This window comes from Lemur catta, chromosome 10, assembly GCF_020740605.2.
Source record: "Lemur catta isolate mLemCat1 chromosome 10, mLemCat1.pri, whole genome shotgun sequence".
Lineage (NCBI taxonomy): Eukaryota > Metazoa > Chordata > Mammalia > Primates > Lemuridae > Lemur > Lemur catta.
This window is the reverse complement of record NC_059137.1, coordinates 58,338,389-58,344,911: the sequence shown is the minus strand read 5'-3', so window position 1 is coordinate 58,344,911 and position 6,523 is coordinate 58,338,389.

Here is a 6,523-nt window from a genome sequence, read left to right as displayed (position 1 = left end):
AGTGAGCTATGATAAGGCCACTGAACTCCAGCCTTGGTGACAGAGTGAGACCCGGTCTCTTAAAAAAAATTGTTGAAGTCCATTGACTCTTCTAGTTCAGTTTTCTCAGGCATAACCAATACCCTTTTTATATAAATAGATACTTATCTTTTATTTCAGGAATGTTTATCTGAATTGTATCTTTTAAAGCATAATTATTTTACTGCTTTTTTTAATAATCAAATACAGCCAACTAGCATTACTTCCACTCATTCATCAAAGACAAGAGGATAATTGAGTATTTTTAAATAATGTACTATACAACAAACAAAAAAGTTAAATTTACAGAACACTTTGATTAATTATGTAGACTGGTAATTAAGAAAAGAACAGAACTAATCATTTGTTTCTTTCCTTATAAAATAGAAATCAAAAGAGTTCTATTAGTCTTAATATTATCTTTATGCTAAAGTAGTGCAAAATGTGGTACATATTGTTTCATCTAGAAAGGTATGTAATTTACACACCTCATATGATTTCATAAAATTTGCATAACAAAATGAATACAGAGAGCCCGGGGTTTCATGTTAAAATTTGGTGTTGAGCTATCTTTTATGACATTACTGATTAATTATTAGATGGAACTTATTTTTATACATTTAAAACCCTAAGAAAAGAAAAATAACTTGTTTCTTGAAAAAGGTATTCCAATAGTCATTTGTTTTATAATAGGATAAGCTGAACCTCTGAGTTTAGCCTCCACCAAATCTGGACTCCTTAGCTTGAGCCAACAAAGCAGATATGCTGCATATTTCATAGTGACTGTTTCCTAAGTTATGCATCTGTCCTTTCTCCTGACATACTGACAGATAATGCACTTTTGGGAGTATCCCTGGCATGGTATTTTTCCATGTGTTGTTGTTGTGTATGAACTATATTATTTCTCCTCCTTTCCTCTGACATGACCTTCCATTCTGTGTAATTATGCATCTGGTCAGCATATTCTCAAGAAGAATATTCTTCTAAGAATTTCTCTAAGCGAAGAAGTTTTTGAGATGGAAAATTAAAGAGAGGAAGGCTGGCTATTGGAATGTCCTTGGCTTTCCCTATATTTGCTGCACACCCCTGCCAGATTTATGAGGTTGTTGAAGTTTCTAAATGTGGTGAAAACTTCCATAACTGATTTTTTTTCTTACAAAATCAGTATCTACCTACGGCTCCATTTTATTGGATCTTTTTTGAAAACTGGCCTTTTGAGCCTTTAGTTGTTTATTTACTTTTCTTGCTCTTTCATTCTTAGCCTCAAGGAACTCTGTCTGCCTCCTTAAATATATTACACAATTTTTGTTTGTTCATTTGTAAGTGTTTGGGCATCTTTTGTAGGTTTGCTTCTAATATGTGGCCCTCCTGGCTTATTCTATTCCCAAAGTAAAAAATAGGTCCCTATAAAAGACTTCCCTCCCAAATTTTTGCAGGTATCTCTGCAGTGGGCCTCCATTTGTAAAAAAGCAGGAGACTTGGGCTTTTAACTTCCACAGCAGAGTGTGGGGTGATGCCTGCAGATGAAGAGCTACCTCCTAGTCCATATTCTGCTGGACTTGTATATTTCACATGGTTTTCTCTTTTCCACCTCTCCAGAATGTGCAGTAGCTGTTTCATGTGACAATCCTTTTGTAATTCCAGTGATAAACGGGCCTGTCTGGACCATGTCAGCTCATGGGTTCAGCAAGATATATGTCTGCCTTTTTGTGACAAGAAAGAGCCTACACATTTTCCTGAAGCTAACAATCTGCTTTTCTACTTTGTTGATGAATCTGTTTGAGGAGATCTTCATTACTTCCATAGACTTTAGGGTGGGCGGTGGCCCAAGAGTGGTGGGCCGGCTGTAGCACTGGCACATGGAGTGGAAATTACAGGAGAATGCGACATGCTGTGGTCCCTCTCCTGTGCCCTGGAAGCCTGGTATGAGCCCAGCCACCTCACTCCTTCCTCCTGTGCTAGTTGCCAACATGGACATGTACTTTAAACATTTTTTTCTATTTTTTTTCTTTTTCCTTCAAGGATTTCAATTATATACACTGTTGAATCTTCTTTCATTCTTTTTTATTTTTCTTTCTTTCTTTATTTTATTTCAGCATATTATGGAAGTGCAAATGTTTAGGTTACATATATTGCCTTTGCCTCACCAGAGTCAGAGCTTCAAGTGTGTCCATCCCCCAGACGGTGTGCACCACACCCATTAGGTGTCAATAAACCCATCCCCTTCTCCTGCCTCCCATCTGCCCTACACCTAATGAATGTTACTACTATATGTACACTTAAGTGTTGATAAGTTAATACCAATTTGATGGTGAGTACATGTGGTGCTTGTTTTCCATTCTTGTGATACTTCACTTAGTAGAATGGGCTCCAGCTCTATCAAGGATAATACAAGTGGTGCTAGGCCACCATTGTTTTATGTGGCTGGCTGAGTAGAAAGAACTCCATGGTATATATATACCACATTTTATTAATCCTCTCATGTATTGATGGGCACTTGGGTTGTTTCCACATCTTTGCAATTGTGAATTGTGCTGCTATAAACATTCGAGTGCAGATGTCTTTTTTATAGAATGTCTTTTGTTCCTTTGGGTAAATGCCCAGTAATGGGATTGCTGGATGAAATGGTAGTTCTACTTGTAGCTCTTTGAGGTATCTCCATATTATTTTCCACAGAGGTTGTACTAGTTTGCAGTCCCACCAACAGTGTATGAGTGTTCCTATCTCTCCACATCCACCTCAACATTTATTGTCTTGGGACTTTTTGGTAAAGGCCATTCTCACTGGAGTTAAGTGATATCTCATTGTGGTTTTGATTTGCATTTCCCTGATGATTAGAGATGTTGGGCATTTTTTCATGTTTGTTGGCCATTAGTATGTCTTCTTTTGAAAGGTGTCTGTTCATGTCATTTTCCCACTTTTTAATAGGGTTGTTTGATTTTTTCTTGCTGATTTTCCTGAGTTCTATGTAGATTCTAGTTATCAGCCCTTTGTTGGATGTGTAACATGAGAATATTTTCTCCCATTCTGAAGGTTGTCTGTTTTCTCTCATGATAGTTTCCTTGGCTGTGCAGAAGGTTTTTAATTTGATCAGTTCCCTTGTGTTTATTTTTGTTGTCACTGTGATTGCCTTTGGGGTCTTCTTCATAAATTCTTTCCCTGGGCCAATGACTATAAGAGTTTTTCCAACATTTTCTTCTAGAATTCTTATAGTTTTATGCCTTAGGTTTAAGTCTGTTATCCACCGTGAGTTGATTTTTGTGAGAGGTGATAGGTGTGGATCTTGTTTCAGTCTTCTACATGTGGCTATCCAATTTTGCCAGCACCATTTATTAAATAAGGATTCTTTTCCCCAGTGTATGTTTTTGTCTGCTTTGTCAAAGATTAGATGGCTATATGAAGATGGTTTTATATCTGAGTTCTTATTTCTGTTCCATTGGTCTATGCCAGTACCATGCTGTTTTAGTAACTATAGCCTTGTAGTATAGCTTGAAGTCTGGTAAATTGATGCCTACCAATTTGTCCTTTTTGCTTAAGATTGCTTTTGCTATACCGGGTCTTCTCTGGTTCCATATGAAGCACAGAATTATTTTTTCTAGATCTATGAAAAATGGTGTTGGTATTTTAATAGGGATTACATTAAATCTGTAGATCACTTTGGATACTATAGACATTTTAACAATGTTGATTCATTTATTTTACTTTTTATTTTATCTTTGTTTCTTAATATGTTCATAGAAGTGTCTGTTCTCCTTCATATTCCTCCATTTTTATCCTCATAAATGTGATAGTTTCATTTTTTTCCACTGCTCTATTGAGCTGACAACTCATATTTTTTCTTTTCCTGCTATCTAATCTAGTTCATAAGTTATTTTATTCATGCTTTCAGTTCTTGCTTCATAGAGTTGATTCCTTCCTTATGTGTTAAAATTCATGGAGAAAGTTTTGGTCATGATGTTTATATGTTCCGTGACAATATTTTTCTGGCTGTTGTTATGAATCCACCATTTATTTTTCTTATTCATTCTTTTCCTTTTTTCTTAGTGTATCTTTGAATATCCTGTGTTAGTTTCTTTTTTAAATAAGCATCTCTGAAAGGTTGAGTTTTCACAGCTATAAGGAGGAGATCTGTACCAGGACAGAGCCAGAACCAAGTTTCAGGCTAGCTGAAATTACCCCCGTAGTTCAGGGAGTGGTGCATGAGTTCAGGTAGCCTTCTTTTCCCTTAGTAAATGGAATAGGCGGCTTTGGGGTTTTATAATTCAAAGTACTTTTTCTTCTACTGGCCACAGAGACCCTGTGCTTCCTGTGTACATGCCTTCTTGGTAGGCAGGTTCTTTATCAAACTCTACTTTTTTTCTTCATAGAAGCAAATTGGGCCTATGGAATCTAGGGATTTAGGTTTTGCATCTCAAAGTTCACCCTTCACTTTGCTGACTTTTTCTGATATCCACAGCTGCAATGCCCTCTTTCTGCTCTCTCTTCTCTCCAACACACCCTCGTGTGATCACCAATGCCATAGTGAGTACAGGTGTACATACTGCAATGGAGCCTCTCCGGCCTTGCTCCCTGGTAATTAGAATGAACGGATAATTCTCTTGACCTGTTTTCGATACGTAGGGTGAGAGAGAAATAAACTTTTGTTGTATTAAGTTCCTGGAATTTAAAGTTATTTATTTCTGTAGCATAACTTAGCTTATTTTGACTGATACAATTGGTTCATAGCTAAGATTACTGCCCTTGAGGGCACTTGGAAATAGAAGAAGGCATTTTTGGTTGTCACAATATAGTGTCCAGGAGCCAGGGATACTAAATCACTGGTAATGCTTACAACAGTCCTCCTCAATAAAGATTTTTGGCCTCAAATGCCGATAGTACACCCCACTCTCGCCTCATGAAAAACTCAGTAAATGGCTTGACAAGTACAGCCAAATTGACTTCCTAAACAAAGTGCTCATTAACAAGCCTTTGTCCGACTTGGATATTTTTGGCATCTTTTATTGCCTTCTATTGAAAGTAATTCAGATAATTTTGAATGTTCATATATACAGGTATTGTTTCCTAAATATAATACCGATGAGTGAACTGTTAAGAGTTTACTTATTTTTGTAGCATTCTCATACTGTTTAACATGGTACCTTCCACCTGATTGTTTCTCAGTAAGTATCTGTGGATTTCATTAGACTGAAACACCTTCTTGGGCCCATGTTTGATAAATGTGCTTTCTGTATTTTGGGTGCACATTAGTAAATTCAGGGTTCCCCTTTTGTTTTCTGTAGTTTGAACTGACAAGAAACTTGAAAAATAAACAATTGAAAAAGACATTCCCTAAAGGTAACCATCAAGTGTAATAAGGCTCAAGTCAAATGGTCCAGCTGTCACAGTAAAATACAGCCTATTGACTTCCTTCTCACTAGGGGAAAGCACTGAGTACCACTTACCACAGACAGCGTGGAGAGAAAGTATCACCCTAAGAACTGCAGGAGGGAATGTCCTATGTAGCTGAGAGACAGGCACAAAATAAATCTGGCCGGTAGTAGATAACCATGTGTTTTTATAAGGGGCGAGGGAGGCAAACATAATTTAAGGGTCAGAAAATAAATAGCACCCTAGTTAAAATCTAACCGGGGTGACTAACAAAATTAAAAAAAAAAATCACTAAAAAATTATTAAATACACAGTAGGTGCAAACTCCTAGTGGAGGAGTGGGTGGGGAGGAGGGTCTTACATAGAGATGAGCAGCATGAAGCCTGCCTTCTAGGGTTTTGGGATCTTATCTGGAAATTAAGCATATATGTAAATAAATCTGATATCTATAGACTATGACAAATGTTATAACAGAGGTAATAAGAAAACTTACTGAGAAGGTAGGGAAAAGAGAGTATTTATAATTAGATGGAAGCCAGTATGTTGAATCTAGGATGATTAATGCTTTAAATCGAGCCTTAAAAGGCTAATATGTGGACCACTGAATAACATATAACTATCACTGACTCCCTTGTCCTAGGGCGAGGTTAAGAGGTGTAAGGCCTAATGCTGGCATTATCTGGGTTATGGAAGAGAAACGTTCCTGAGAATGTCTTTAGATCAGATTTGTATGTAATTCAGACCCCTGATGAACAGCCCATATATGGTAATAACAACAATAACAATACTAAAATGGCTTACATGTAGTAATAATGATACAGAGCAATACTATAATAATAATACCCCTGGACCATAATAATAAGTTACAGAAATTATTGTGTTCTTTCTTTTAATTCAAACAAACAGAGCATAAAAACAAACTCATACAAGGAGTTTAGACAGGAGATAGGAGAAATTTCAAAAAAGAATATTAAAGGTTAACATTCACCTAACATTCACCTAGCACTGATGCTAGGCTAATAGGAATGTTATGCTTATTTTGATCTTCTAACCAAATCCATAATAACCTTTGAATTTTCATAATTAGTCCACTACGCTGCTTAGTAATAATTGATGCTTTCACTGAAGCACTGCCTTT